The 16,599-nt window shown below is 35.5% G+C and overlaps 1 pseudogene; it reads left to right on the top strand.

The window, feature by feature from the left end:
- The first annotated feature begins 8,834 nt into the window (after window positions 1–8,834).
- LOC135228539 (olfactory receptor 6C70-like) lies at window positions 8,835–16,024 on the top strand (annotated as a pseudogene).
- Window positions 16,025–16,599: the final 575 nt, after the last annotated feature.

The raw sequence follows: 16,599 nt of genomic DNA, 5'->3' as shown, positions 1-16,599 counted from the left end.
ACTTGCAATGACTCTTATATCTGAGATTTCTGCGGGCCGCGTCACCTATATGTACTGGGTGTGTGGAGATTACCCCCCGGGGGGTCTGACCTGCTGGCCTCACGGTCAGATCCTCCGCTGTCAGCCCCACCCCCAAGATTAAGGCTCCCCTACTGGGACGGTGCACTCCTGTCTCCAAAATCCGTCGCTGCCTTCCGGGGGCTCCCCGTCCCTCCAGCCGCGTCGCCCGCTGCTCCCGTGAACCGAGTGCGACTGCGCGTCCTGGCTGGGATGCCGCTCTCCTCGCTCCAAGACCAGCCACTGCCTCCCGGGGACTTCTCCCTCCAGCACGCGGGCACCGCTCCTGCAAACTGGGTGGGCGCCTCCCGCACGAACGAGTGTTCCCCCCCTAGGTCAATTTAGGGAAATGTAGCTGGTCCCCACGCTAGCGCCCCGCCCGCTTCCCGCCAAACTCCCGGTGGGACGGCTCCCCTGCTGGGACGTTGCTCTCCCCGTGCCAAGACCAGTCACTGCCTCCTGGGGACTTCTCCCACCGGCTGTGCCGCCACGCCGCCCGTGCCAACCGGCTGGGCTCGCTCCCGGGATGAGTTCGGGGGCTAGGGCTGGGCCCCTTGTCTGTGCTGTCTGCCCCCCCGGGCTCTGCCCCAAATCAGGCTCTGAAGGTCACCTGCCTGGTGTGCTGGCTCCTGACTCTGAAAACAATTGCTGTCTCCCCATATTTGTTTGTTCTCCGTCTCTAAATCTGTGTTTGTTGTTCAGAGTTCGTAGATTGTTATGTATGTGATCGATTCACTTGTTTTTCCGAGTCTTTGTTGCAAGAGGGATCCGCAGTAGCGTCCACCTAGTCCGCCATCTTGGCCCCGCCTCCTCCTTCTGTTTTTCAAGTTGCTTTTTAATAGAAACAGATTTCCCTACAAATAAATGCAATGGAGTAAGATAAGAGTACAAATTGAGGGGAGGGAAAAGAAGAGAAAGCATCTAATCCTGGTTTTATAGATAGGGAAGATTTCAAAGATTTTATGATATTTAGATTAAACATTAAAGGAAACTGTAAATTTGTGTGTGTGTGTCTGAAAATAACTCACAATTTGAAGAATTAGAAAAGATTTGATGATATTAGAGCAAAGGTTATGCATCGTCTTGGTTCTGGAAAAGATGTCATACACTTGGCTGCTTCCCAAAGAACAATGAAAAGGAGAAATAACTGATTCCTTGGCACTTGTCCAATATAATTTTCTGCAATATATAAATGGTCTTTAATCTGTGCTGTCCCATACAACAGCCATCAGCCACATGTGGCTACTGACCATTTAAAATGTGGCTAGTGTGACTGAGGAGTTAAACTTCTATTTGATTTCATTTGAATTAATTTATATTGAATTTAAATAACCACATACATAACTTTCTGCAGAGCAAGGATGATACCTGGTTAGTAATTAAAATACAATTACTGCTATAAAGATGAAGCACAGGGTATTATAAACACAGAAGAGTTTGAGAGAATCAGAGAAGTCTTCTATAAGACAGTACAATTAAAGGACAAACGAACTGAGGTGCCAGAGAAGCCACATCCAGCAGGCAGAAGAGCATGTATGAATGTCATGAAGGAGGAGAGAAAGTGTTGAATTATTAAAACAAACAATAAAAACAAGAACAAACAAACAACAACAACAAAAGCAGGTTTACTGGAATGGAAAATATCAGGTGAGATGGTACAAAGTGAGTCTGAAAGGGGAGGAGTGGGTTAATAATTACAGGACCTTGAAGGTACTAAATTTAGTTATTTACATACTTTATAATGAGGGCAGTAGGAGCTCAATTTGTTCTTTACCTGAAAAGTGAGATGATATTTATATATTACATGCATCATTCTGGTTGCACTACAAGTTAAAAGATCAAGAGAGGAGCTTTTTAATTATGATATACTTCTGTCTCCACATGGAGGCGAAGATAGTCCCAGGGATATTAGATAGTTTTTTAGACCAAGGTTCTATTTCAATAGACACATCTCTATCTCCAGCTGAAGGATTATGTGTAGACCTTGTAAGTGAGAACTCTGGGCTAGAAATATTACTAAGAGAGGATAACATGACATTGGTGCTTATATTGTCTCTAGCCTAGCAGTGTTAGGGTAGGTGGTTTTGAGAAAATAGTAAAATTAAATCCATATCTCACAAAAACAAGAATGAATTATATATGGATTCTGGATGGATGTGGTTGGAGAAAAGCTTTCAGGACCTTCATTTGTGGATGTGGCACAATTCAAAATGAGAAGAAACAGCAGCAAACATCCATTTGTTATAGAAATGTGGAATGTCTGAAGTATGAATTTAGGAAATCCAGAAATTGTCAAAAATGAAGCAGAATGTATAAACATCAATATCCTAGGCATAAACATATATATCCTAGGACTGGTATTGGCCATTTTGAATTGAATAATCATTTAATCATAGGGTCTACTATACCGGGAATGACAACTCGAAGAGGAATGGTGTTGCATTCATTGCCAAAAAGAATATTTCAAGATCTTTTTGGTCTTTAAAAAGGCAGGAAAGAAAGAAAAGACCAAAATGGATGTCAGAAGAGACTCTGAAACTTGCTCTTGAATGTCAAGTAGCTCAAGTAAAAGGAAGAAAAGATGAAGTAAAAGAGTTGAACAAAAGACTTCAAAAGGTTACTTGAAAAGGCAAAGTAAAGTATTATAATGACCTGTGGAAAGACCTGGAGATAGAGAACCCAAAGGGAAGAACACACTTGGCATTTCTCAAGCTGAAAGAACTGAAGAAAAAATAAAGCATCAAGTTGCAAGAGTGAAGGATTCCACAGGGAAAATATTAAATGATGCAGGAAGCATCAAAAGAAGATGGAAGAAATATACAGAGTCATCATATTAAAAAGAATTATTTGACTTTCAACCATTTTAGGAAGTAGCATATAATCAGTTACCGAGGACACTGAAGGAAGAAGTCTAAGCTGCAATGAAGGCATTGGCAAAAAACAAAGCTACAGGAATTGACAGAATATCAATTGAAATGTTTCACACAATGGATGCAGTGCTGAAAGTGCTCACATGTCTATGGCAAGAAATTTGCAAGACAGCTACCTGGCCAATCCACTGGAAGAAATACATATTTATGCCTATTCCCCAGAAAGGTGATCCAACTGAATGTGGAAATTATCGAACAATGTCATTAATATCATACACAAATAAAATTTTACTGAAGATCATTCAAAAGTGGCTGCAGCAGTATATTGACAGGGGACTGCCAAAATTCAAGCTGGATTCAGATAAGGATGCAGAACAAGGGTTATCATTGCTGATGTCGGATGGATCATGGCTGAAACCAGAAATACCTGAAAGATGTTTATCTGTGTTTTATTGACTATGCAAAGGCATTTGGCTGTGTGGGTCATATCAAATTATGGATAACATCGTGAAGAATGGGAATTCCAGAACACTTAATTGTGACCCCGAGGAACCTGTACATAGATCCAGAGGCAGTTGTTCGAACAGAACGAGGAGATATTGCATAGTTTAAAGTCAGGAAAGGTGTATGTCAGGGTTCTATCCTTTCACCATACCTATTCAATCTGTGTGCTGAACAAATAATCTGAGAAGTTGAACTATAGGAAGAATGGGGCATCAGGATTGGAGGAAAGCTCATTAACAACATTCATTATGCAGATGACACAACCTTGGTTGCTGAAAGTGAAGAACTTGAAGCACTTACTGGTAAAGATCAGAGACCACAGTTTTCAGTATGGGTTACACCTTAACATGAAGAAAACAAAAAATATTCACAACTGGACCGAGAAGCAACATCCTGATAAAGGGAGAAAAGATTGAAGTTGTCAAGGATTTCATTTTATTTGGATCCACAATCAACACCCATGGAAGCAGCTGTCAAGAAATCAAAGGACACATTGCAATGGGCAAATCTGCTGCAAAAGACCTCTTTAAAGTGATGAAAAGCAAAATGTTGAAGACTAAAGTGAACCTGACCCAAGCCATGGTGTTTTCAATCGCTCCATGTGCATAGGAAAGCTGGATGATGATTAAGGAAGACTGAAGAAGAACTGACAACTTTCAGTTGTGGTGTTGGCAAAGAATACGGAATATATCGTGGACTGCCAAAAGAGTGAACAAATCTGTCTTGGAACAAGTACAACCAGAATGCTCCTTGAAAGCAAGGATGGAGAGACTACATCTTACATACTTTGGACACGTTCTCAGGAGGGATAAGTCCCTGGAGAAGGAAGTCATGCCCGTCGGTAAAGTAGAGAGTCAGAGAAAAAGAGGAAGGAGATGGATTGACACAGTGGCTGCAACAATGGGCTCAAGCATAACATAGATTTTGAGGATGGCACAGGACTGGGCAGTGTTTCATTCTGTTATACATAGGGTCTGTATGAGTTAGAAGTGACTCAACAGCACCAAACAACAACAACATTTATATAATTTTGAAGTATGTGGGTAAGTCCTTGCTAAAGACACTATGTCACTAAGAATTTGATAGTTGTACAATCTTTTCGAGTAGAACTACAGAGAAAATTTACAAAATAAGGGTACACAACAGAGAAGACACACCATGTATTTATATCCACAATATATAAATACATACTACCATGGAAACTCTGGTGGTGTAGTGGTTAAGAGCTCTCCTGCTAACTAAAAGGTTGGCAGTTCAAATCCACTAGGTGCTCCTTGGAAACCCTATGGAGCAGTTCTACTCTGTCCTATAGGGTCGCTAGGAGTTAAAATTGACTTGATGGGAATGCGTTTGGTTTTTTTTTTTTGATCAATAAATAAGAAGACAATAAACCCAAGGGAAAGTGAACAAAGGTTATAAATAGGCAATTCGAGAACAAGAAATAAAAATACTGAAAATATATTCAATCTCTATATGAATCAAAGAATATGAAAATATAAAAATAGATGATTTATACATTAAGCACTTACTATATCTCAAGTAAGAAGCCCTTGTGATACAATGGTTAAACACTCAGCTGGTATCCCAAAAAGCTGGTGGATAGAACCCACCCAGCAGCTCCAGGGGAGAAAGACATAGCAATCTGCTCCAGTAAAGATTACAGCCTTGAACACCCCATGGGGCAGTTCTACTCCGTCGAATAGGGTTGCTCTCTGTGAGTTGGAATCAACTTGAAGGCAACTAATGATAGCAGCATATCCCAATTAGCATGCTAAACTCTCTTATACATTATCTCATTGTAATTTTTATAATAGCCTATTACTTAGGACTATTAGTCTTCTCATTTTATGGGTGAAGAGACCAATGTTCAGAAAGCTGCATTAAAATTTGTGAGTTTGCAAAGAAAATGGATCTGTTTAATCTAAAAACCCAGGCACTGTGATCTTTAAGCTACAGTGTCTTTGTCATTAAATAAATTGTGATATTATTTTGTCTCTCTGCTTATAAATTTTTTAAATGACCAATAATATCCAGTTTTGGCTCAGATGTGAAGAAAAGGGCTCATTCTTATCTGTAGGAGAATTTTTTTAAGTATCTATTAAAATTTTTAAAATTTAAAAATCACAGCTGTCAGTTTTACACATACGTAAATGTATAAATACGGATGCGTTGTAACATCGTAAGTAATAATGTGAAATTTGTCACAATCTAATCCCCTAAATCTTAAATCAGCAAAGTAATTATTAAATTACATGCAAGTCACCTCTGGTATTCTATGCAACAGTTACAAAAAAGTTGATAAGGAATGATATCCTTACATACTAGGAAAAAGATAATTATATAGTATTTGGCATCATATAACGGCATTAATGTGTAATAGCAACAGGAACAAATCTTCAAGTGTTTGAATGGGAGTGCTCCCATATTACTCCAGATAGAGAAAAAACATATCTCGAGAACACACTATAAACTCTTAATACTGGCTAATTTGAAGATTGGAGTAAAAATGGAGGATTCGTTGGAAATATTAGGGCCGTTCAAAATGCCACTCTATACTACTGTCACCTTGATTCTTATAACATTAAGCATGTATTAGATTTAAAATTAAAAAAAAGGAAAATCAAAACTAAATTTTCAAGTACTCTTCTGATATTCAAAGATATTGAAATCCCTTATTTTATTTATGTGTTCATTCATTTTGCCTTACGCTGGTGGATATATATGAATGAATAAAACATAGGTAGCACTCCCAAATTAGGGTCCGCTGTGGAGTAGTTCGGTCCTGGATTTCACCAGACCCAAAGGGACTGAGGAGAAATGATCTCTTGAGTGTAGAACAAGTGCCATATGCATATTAGGAAAATTATACACAGTCAAAGGGAGACTAGGTTGATGGTACAAGCTGATTGGTATGTTTTTACTTTTACCTCGTTATATTGCTTAGCTTTCCAGAAAACTCTATGTTACGACATCATTTACAGTTTTAGAATTTGTCTCTTCTTGCACCTTTCCTTTCTTCATGCTAATCTCTGGGGAATTTATTCCGTGAGCAGAGAAGGTAAAATTGTTTTATTTTTGGGCAGTGTTAAATCTTCATCTTATCCAGAGAGCTTTGAAATGCTTCAACTTCCAGTCTCTTAAAGCATTATTCCCTGGACATTTACCTAAAGAACTCTTAGCGTTAAAATAAGTAGCTCTTATTGGAGTTCAGGTCCAGAGCGACGTGTTTGTATGGAACGATAAAAGAAATTTATGTTACTTATTACGAAGGCTGCTAACAAACTGACGTGGAGTCCAGTCTGTGTTTTCTTTATGCTAGAGGCTCTTATGAGATAGAAGCAAGGGTGGACCAAGTGACAAAAAGTTTTCCTGAAGGATATTATGCATGTATTATTTTTCATTTTTTAAATAAATTAAAAAAAACTCAGGATAATATTTCTGACTGGAACCATCAGACATATCACAAAAGTGAGTATGTTTCTTATTATCAATGAAATGTTTGTCCCATCCATAATTTGACTTTGCTGGAATAAATTGCAGGGAGTCCCAAATTATCTCTTTAACATATTTAGCGTTATTGATTATATATGTAATATGTTTCAGCCATTGTTGAAAACATAGAAATACAGTCTCTACCCTTTGATATGCCATATTTTGCTGCTATGTTAATGACCACGTGTGCATATTCCTAAAGAAAAAGAGTGTTGATTGCCGGAAAAAGAAAAAAGGATAAAGAAGAAAAGAAGGCGTAATATCATCTTAGACACTACTCACCCATCAGTAATACTAATTGTTGAGTTAGGCAGAAGGGAACATCTTCTACATGTTACCTTCATCAGTGCTGTCTTACCAGTTCATGCTATAGAAAGAGATTGATACTAGGAACATTACTGAGAACTTGTACACAGATACAATTCTGGTTGTAAAGGATAGAGCAGTGGAAAAAAAAAAAAAGATAAAAATAGCTGAGCTTATATTTTAGCAATTTCTGTTTTCCCTAGAGTAAATCCTAAAATATATGTATATACATATATTTCCTGTAATCAGTATTCTAAAAAGGAGACAATGAGATATTGGCATTAAAACTTTCGTTATGAGTTCATTCTTGTCCTCAATCAGGTTTAAGACCAAAGAGAATAGTAGTAAAAAAAAAAAAAAAAAGTCCATTTAATAATTTTAATTAAAAAAACACAACGATACCACTAATCCTGTTGTAGAAATATATTAATGATAGGCTCTATCTATGTGAGTATTGATTCATCTCTCTGGTTTCTGTTTTCTTTCCCATTAATGAAAACTAACTTACTCTTGTTTACAATCAAGATCATTCTAGTGATATGTTTACATGATTGGAAAACACCTTTATCTTTGTTGATTGTATTTAAAATAAAAGGTATTAAGAATAAAAATAGTTTCAGATACTATTAAGTTCAGAGATTGCGATTGGGTTTTAATTACCGCCAAAGCCCTAGTAAACAATAAAGAATTTTTTGTTTTGTTTTTGTCTTTTTTTAATTTATTGTACATTGGATGGAGATTTACAGGACAAACTAATTTCTCATTAAACAGTCAGTACACACATTGTTCTATGACATTGGTTAAGAACCCTACAACATTAGGCAAGAAAATTTTAAAATTTTGGCACGAGGATAAATACTCAAAATTAAATTCATTCCTAAAATCATACAATCTTCAAAGCTGGAAAACAATGTTTCAGTATATAAACTATAGATATAATTCATTAATATTGGTGTGGAAATTTATGATTCAAGGATATACTGAAAATATAGAAAATTTGACTCTATGTAGAGGTTATACACACTGACACTGATTTGGGTTTTAACATAGGTCTGTGAATAGATTTTCTTTTCAAAGAGGCTCTAAGAAAATGTTCCATTTTAATAAGGGTGACAAGATATTGGAAAAGAGCTGAAAGAGAAAAAAGGGTCCATTGTTTAGTGTCATTGGGGTTATTAATACTAATATTTAAATCTAATGTTTGCTCATTTTTTATGTTTTTTCACCAATAGATTTTGCTTGAAGAGGAAAATACGTCAGTGTGAGAAATCACACAATGATTACAGAGTTTGTACTCTGGGGCATACCAGATGACCCAAAGCTTCAGGCTGTGGTCTTTATCTTTTTATTTATAGCTTATGTATTAACCGTCACAGGCAACCTGACCATCATCGTCCTCACCGTGATAGACTATCGTCTAAAGACTCCTATGTACTATTTCCTCTGGAACTTCTCCTTCTTGGAAATTACGTTCACCGCTGTGTCTATCCCCAGATTTCTAGGGGCAATCATTACCAAAGTCAAGACCATTTCTTACAACAATTGTTTAGCTCAATTATTTTTCTTCATCTTTATGGGTGTGTCTGAATTTTTCTTCTAACGGCCATGTCTTATGATCGTTATGTTGCCATCTGCAAGCCCCTTCATTATACCACCATCATGAACGAGAAAATCTGCACCCTGCTTGTTCTTTGTTCATGGCTGGGAGGATTCCTGACCATTTTCCCACCACTCATGCTTATCCTCCAGTTAGATTTCTGTCCTTCTAATGCCATTGACCATTGCTTTTTATAATCTCCTCATTATCTGTATTTGTTTTTGAAAATGTATAACAAAGATGAATATTTAGGGAGCCACTATTACCATTATATAACCTGCAAGTCTGATTGATGGGTAATAAATAATAATAGCTCCTCTGAAGAGAATACGTACTCTGTGCATTTACTCAACTATGTAAGTTCTATACTATATTTTATTTACTAGGTATATGGCATGCTAAACATGATTATCTTCCTTTTAAAATTTGTAAATTCATTCTCAATTTGAGTAACTTGCTTGAGGCTACTGAGCTATAGTATCTAGTGTGATAGCCTGAAGTAAAAAACGAAACAAACAACAGAAAAAAATAAGCTTGAGTTTGTTCTATTTTTATACATAGTTGGAACTCTGAAATGACCCACAGATTTTGTATAGATTCCGAAGAACCTGAACAATTTTTTTTATTATTCAAATTATCTAATTTGAGTGTAAGTATATTATTGAGCATAGGCAGGGAAGATACTAACTCCAATTATTATTTTGGAATATAAGTTATAACATTATTCAATCAAAATAAGGTACACTCTTCATTTTGCTATTGCTGGTGAGCAGTAGCAGAGTGATCACAAAAAAAGCATAAAGTATTAGCAGTACATGGCAGCAAAAATTTGTATTAGAAGGCACGTTAAAAATAATAAGATTTATATATGTATTTATTACAATGTAGTAGACTCTTAGCTTTAAAAAATGGCGTAGAGTACTGAGAAGAAATCTGAATTTGGAGATAAGATATTTGGTTTTTTGTCTTTGTCTGGGGGGCAGGGGAATCAAGGGGAAAAACTTCAGACTTAACTGTTGTTAGTTTTTATTCCCTGTCTCACAGGCTCTCTTTTCCAATTTCAATACTAATGTGTGTTATGTTTTATATTCCTTAGTGTTTTGTATACATTCCTCTTCTGGAAATTTTGATTCCCTGAATTAATCCCCTTGAGCCAGCGGCAGTTCAAATAGATAAAACGTTAAGTATCTGTGCAAGTGAAATCTATGTAGAAAGCATTTCATAGAGTTTCAAAACACCTTCTGACATTTTTCCTCTTTTATATTTTTGCTCCTTTCTCACTCTCTGCAAATATGTATTCCTCAAGGGTAAAATGAGACATATCTGTAATAGGGCATCATAAGATCCTATGTTCGGTGGGAAGGGAAGAGGATGGTTTCAGGAATGCTGGCTTCCCTGGATTACAACGATGGCATTTTTACCATCCTAGGCATTCTGAGTGTGTGTGAAACTATACGAATAGCAGAGGTAAGTGGGGCATATAAAAGGCAATGAAAATTCCCCATTCTTAGCATTAATTTGTTTTGTATCAACTCAACTTTTTATGAAAATAAACAGGATCTATACAGGTTTTTTTTTTTTTATATACAGGTTATAATTTAAAACCAAATACATTAAAAAGTATTTTTAAAAAGTTGAGTATTATTTTATTGTATCAATTTATTTATTCCCAATTAATTAAAGGCAGACAACTGCTGTCTCTGTGTCTGTGTCTCTAATTGTACATAGGCTGTGCAGTTTAAGGGAACAGAATTGCATTTCAGGCAGTCTGACATTACATTTAACACTTGCTAGCTATAGGAATTTATTTAAGTCACGTAATTTCTCCCAGCCTTAGTTTTTCCATTTAAGAATAAAGATAAAAATTTCATACCAATTGTTACAAAGAATAAATGAGATAAATCATAAAATCTTTAGTCTTTCAGTGAAATGGTGCCTTTGAAAATTCACAAATATGAATATCTTTTCCAAAGTCGAGCATTTATTCCAATTAAAATAAAGACAAATTTAATTAAGCCGTTACTTTTAAGCACCAATTTAGTATGATAGAATTTATGAAACACTTTCATTTATGTTATTTCAGTTAATTCTCAAAAGCACCCTTGACATTTCCACTTCATTTTTAAAAGAAATTCAGGAACTCACTCAAAGTCACAAATCCATGATGTGGCCTGTTTGGATTTTTAATGCACGTCTCTCTATCTGCAAAGCCCATGTATTTTCTAGGATAATAAATTGACCTTATAATACCAAAAGTGGAAAATTAAGTGTTAAGTTTTAACACTATAACTTTATTAATAATTATTTCCTTTTCTTGTTTCCCTGGCAGGAAAGTGGTTAAGAGCTATGGCTGCTAACCAAAAGGTTGGCAGTTCGAATCCACAGCCACTCCTTGGAAGCCCTGTGGGGCAGTTCTACTCTGTCCTGTAAGGTCGCTATGAGTCGGAATTGACTTGATGGCAATGGGTATCTTGTTTCTGTGTGAAATGGTCTGTTATATTACAGGTGGCAAATTAATGAACTGAAAGTGTGAGGTTACAAGCTGATATTCTCCATAAACTCTTACATGTATGAATGTTATTGTTTCTGAAGTTATTATTAAATGCGACTTTGGGATGTCTATTTACCTTTCATTTATTTCTATACACACTGGTATAAAATCTGACAAATGAACCTGCCCATCTTTATGGAAATGAAGAAATATAAATTATTCAACTTTTTCCAGGGAAACAATAAAATTTCTATGAAAAATGTTAAAAAAAAATTTTTTTTTCTAATAAAACAATTCTGCCAGCAAGTCAACGCCATCCCCTGTGGAGACTTTGTTTCATTCGGGAAGAGAAAAGGTCTCAGATGAGCCCCGTGTTATTCAAAGCCAAGAATGATTGAGCAGTGCCAAATGTATATTTTAGTGTACTTATGAAGCTATGTTGAATGTTGCTCACAACAGTATATTAGACTCTTTTCCTTTTTCTAATGTATTAGCTTAAACACTAAACAAATCTTTAAATTCAGTAACGTAAAAAGAAACAGGGTGACATGGTCAGTAAAGCAAATTGCTTTGGAGATTTGCTCTGTCCTTGTTTTTCTAATAGCCTTTAATGAGACTTAACTAAAGAAGAGAGAACTGAGTGAACATAGAGGAAGATGAAAAAAGTAGGCTTTCAAAGACATTAAATCACCAACTGGCATTCCCTCCCAGTGTAACATAAAGCACTAAAATGAAAAAAAGAAAAGAAAAAAAAAAACACCAGAAAAGAAGTGGAACCAGTCAAAAGTTCATCTCAGTTTGTCAAAGATATATGCTTCAATCTTCAAATCTAACTTGACCTTTAAAATAAAGTTCCTTTCTTATTTTGTGCATCAAAGGAATTGTCTTCAGTATTCAAAGGGAGATTATTAGTACTGATGGTAGGGATTTTGGAAGAGCACAATATAGGAGTGCTTTGAGAATGAAGGCCCGGAAAATCCTTTCCAGCCATTTTACTTAACCAGTGTTAAGATTACTGTTAATTTGTATTTTGAATGATTTCACACTGTCTGTCTCAGGGGTCCTTTGAAGGTAATTAAGAATCCGTTTTGAAGAAATGGGTGGAAAGAAATGTAAAGCTTGGTAACATGACCCATGTTCAGCCAGGGAAAAATAGGGATCTGCACTCAGCAATACAAAGCTGAAATGTTGAGTTAAATTTTGAAAATGTCCTTCACTACTCTGAGTACATCCTTGGGATGACTTAAGACTCTACAAATCATATGACCTTGTGGGACATTGAAGTTTATTTCTCTCTAAGGATTATGAGTGTTGAACATTTTTATCAGCTTATTTCATGTTGGTAAGTAAATATAATTCATTGGATTTCCATAAACATTTTTGCATAAAAGTTTGATGTACTGCCACTAATCTTATGGTGTTGGATCATGTCCTGCTAGAGTTTCTTTTTGTTAGGTTTTTTTTTTTTTTTTTCTAGTAGTCCTTGCAGACTGGGTATAGAAGTGTTAATTCTTTGTGATGCTCAAGTAAACTATCTCTTCATACATTTCTTCACAGCTCTTTGTACACTTCTTCAGTGCTTTAATCAATCTCCAGAGTGAGTAAGTCATGGTACCATTACTCAGAAAAATGCTAAAATTAAGAGGAAAACAGATACTTTTTAAAAAAGTTGTGTATATTTAAAAATACTGTGCAATGATACGTTACTCACTGTATAAAATAATAATAATTATAAAACAGTAGTAATAATAACCCTTGGTTCCCAAAGCCAGTAAGCTATTGAAGGAACTTCAATCTTGAGATTGAAATAAAATCTTTTCTATTTGATGAGGATGCCCTTTGAGACTTTAAGTTGTTATGAAAAACCAGTGATTTAATGAACAGTGACCTCTGAAAAGGAAGAATGATCTCACTGAACTAACAGAGTGAATTGAGAGGATGGATTGTAAAGTAATTTAAAGGGAAGTAATTTTAAAAAATGTTTTATAAAGTTTGTTTTTAAATTTTACATATCAATATTTTCTTCCCTTTACATATCGTTTGTTTGCAATTTATTCAATACAGAGAGTTTCGGCCAAACATTATTGGTAAAGGGGAAAATAATTTATCTTGCAAAACGTAGACACGAATTTAAGAAACGTCCAAGCTATAATATAGCATAAAATAGAGAACTGCACATGATGGCAATGTCTGTTTCAACAACAAACTCAGCTTCTGTTTGTTTGTTTATTTGACAAGTGTTTATTTTAAACCTACTATATACTAAGCAGAAAACCCTGGTGGCATAGTGCTTAAGAGGTATAGCTGCTAACCAAAAGGTCAGTAGTGCGAATCCACCAGGCACTCCTTGGAAACCATATGGTTGCAATTATTTTGATGATTAGACACGGTCCTCTCGAGAATGCACATAGTAGTGGGAAAATTCACAGATTTCAGCACAGTAAAGATGCATAAGTAGATTTTAGTGGGTTAGCAGCTTTAAGCCCAATATCTAATTACTAACAGATTCCAACTTTGGCTATGCTTCTGTTCTATTGAGATAACACTTTTATTTTATTTGCTCTGTTTTTATTTCTGGAAATTGCAGACTATAGTGCATGAAAACCTACTATTACAAGCATAAAACACAATTAGAATACACTTTTCCCATCCAGATTGTCACAGGCTTCCTCCACTAATACTTCCCAGGAATGACAGTTACCGATTAGGTGTACGAGTGATTCCTGGAGACATGAAGGTGTGAAAATGTGATAAGAAAACAAGGATTTTTCACCCCTATGGAGCTGCATGTGAGTATTAAGTACAGATTCTAGGTACCCATAACTGGGCAGGGAATCTGAAGAGATGCAATGCATTTTCTATATTCTCCTTTTATTCTTGTGGTCTTGGCAGAACATCTAAGCCATGAACAGGTTTTTTCTTTTTTTTTGTAGATGTAGCATAAAAACCAAAAACAAAGGTATTGCCATCAAGTTGATTTGGACTCATAGTGGCCCTACAGGAAAGAGTAGAACTGCCTTATAGGTTTTCCAGTGAGCAGCTAGTAGATTTGAACTGCTGACCTTTTGTTAGCAGCTGAGCTCTTAACCACTGTGCCACCAGGGCTCCAATGTAACTGTATCTGATTAATAATCAGTTTATTTTTTCCCCTAGAATCAGCCAGTGTTTATTTTCTTGTGGCATTACACTGCCTTTTTGCCATTTCTGCCTTCATAAAGTACTACATTGTACAGTTGTAGGAGGCTACAGATGAAGTCTTAAAAATATCACTTTAATATAAAATCTTAGCTTCAGAATTTAATTGTAGGTCTTAATTTATCAAAGTTTTATTTTGATAAGCTTAATAGCTTAAAAATGAATGAATTACCTTTGAATCCTGAGCCCAGCATTTTATTTATGATCTAGCTAAATTTGGAATTAGATACAATTGACTGGAAGTTTGTAAGAGAGAAAAAAATCATCTCTCACTGGTTTTGTAGATCAATCTCCAAATCTGACTTCACTTTTATAGTTCATTTAAACTCTTAGTTTCTGTTCCACAGCTTTGGATCATATATGCAACTTCCATGGAGTATTACATCGTAAACAGTCATGTTTCTGAATATGGGTGTTTTTATATATCTTTTTTCTGGAGATATACCTACTCATATAATTTCTGATTTTTGTACCATTTTATTTCTAGAATTTCATTGAACTCATAAAAGAGGATTGAAGAATCATACAAAGAGCATAGAGTTTATTCTGCTGGGACTAACAGATAATTCCCAGCTACAGATTGTCATTTTCTTGTTTCTGCTTCTCAGTTCCATGTTGAGCATGATAGGAAACGTAACCATCTTTGCCCTCACTCTGCTGGATTCCCATCTCAAGACCCGAATGTATTTCTTCCTTTGTGATTTCTCTTTCATGGAAATCTCATTCACAACTGCTTGCATCCCCAGATTCCTAAGCACAACTGTAGCCAGGGAAAAGACCATTTCCTATAATGGTTGTATGTCTTAGTTGTTTTTTTAATATCTTTTTTGGGGTTACAGAGTTTTTCCTTACGCCTGCTATGTCCTGTGACCGCTACGTTGCCATCTGCAAACCCTCGCATTATACATCCATCATGAGCAGCAGATATTGTCGCCAGCTTCAGCTCCTGGGTAACCGCATTCTTGATCATTTTCCCTCCACTGATTTTCTGTCTTAACTTGGATTTTTGTGCTTCCGATATCATTGACCATTCCATTTGTGACATTTTTCCTGTGTTGCAACTTTCTTGCTCAGACACACATTTACTAGAACTGATTGTTTTTTTAATAGCTCTGATGACAATCATTGCCATATTGTTATTAGTAATCTTTTCTTAGTCCTATATCATCAAGACAATTCTAAAATTCCCTTCAACTCAACAAAAGAAAAAAGGCTTTTCTACCTGCTCTTCTCACATGATTGTTGTCTCCATCACTTATGGCAGTTGTATGTTCACCTACATAAAGCCATCAGCAAATGAAAGAGTTACTTTAAGCAAAGAGTAGCTGTGCTCAATACTTCACTTGCCCCACTGTTGAACCCAGTCATTTAAAACAAGCTTTCAGGGCTGTATTCAAAAAGATATTTTTCTGCTTCAGACAAATAAGGCTATCTACTGAAAAAAATTTACATGACAACATTAAGGAAACATTGAAAAAATTTGATACTTCCAGTTTACGAAATCATATTTAATATTTAAGACTTTGGATTATTTTAATTTACCTAATCATTTTTTTTTAATCATATAAACTTTTTTCCATTCTATGCATCACAACTTTAACTTTCTCTTCTTCGATATGAAATCTTGTCTATATTGGAAATATAAAATTGAACTATTTTAGTATCAAATGAATGAGAGGTTTGATTGTATTATGGAATATAAATCCTTGGAGAGTATGAACCTGTTTAATAAATAATGAGTCTGTTTTATTTAGAAGCCATGTTCTTGGAAACTGTTAATAAATTTAATTTTGTCATCATAAACTGTGTTTAAAATGTACCAAGACAGCATAATCTTCAAAAGAATAATGTACAGAATTATTTTTTGTTTCTTTTAGAAATGTTAACTGTCAACAAGAAAGCATAACTTCTTTGAAATGAACCATAAATTTCTTTCACGTGATATTTAGTATTTATGCTGGATATATTTTCAAAGTTGCAGAAAAAAATATGATTTAAAATACAAGTAACTTATTCAACACACAATGTTTTCAAGAATACATGAAGCAAGTTTAATCTCTTTGAACATGCTAATGAATATATTAAAT

Source organism: Loxodonta africana, chromosome 22 (assembly GCF_030014295.1).
Source record: "Loxodonta africana isolate mLoxAfr1 chromosome 22, mLoxAfr1.hap2, whole genome shotgun sequence".
In the NCBI taxonomy this organism is placed as follows: Eukaryota; Metazoa; Chordata; class Mammalia; order Proboscidea; family Elephantidae; genus Loxodonta; species Loxodonta africana.
The sequence above is the reverse complement of the archived record's forward strand: the minus strand, read 5'-3'. Positions and strand labels throughout refer to the sequence as shown.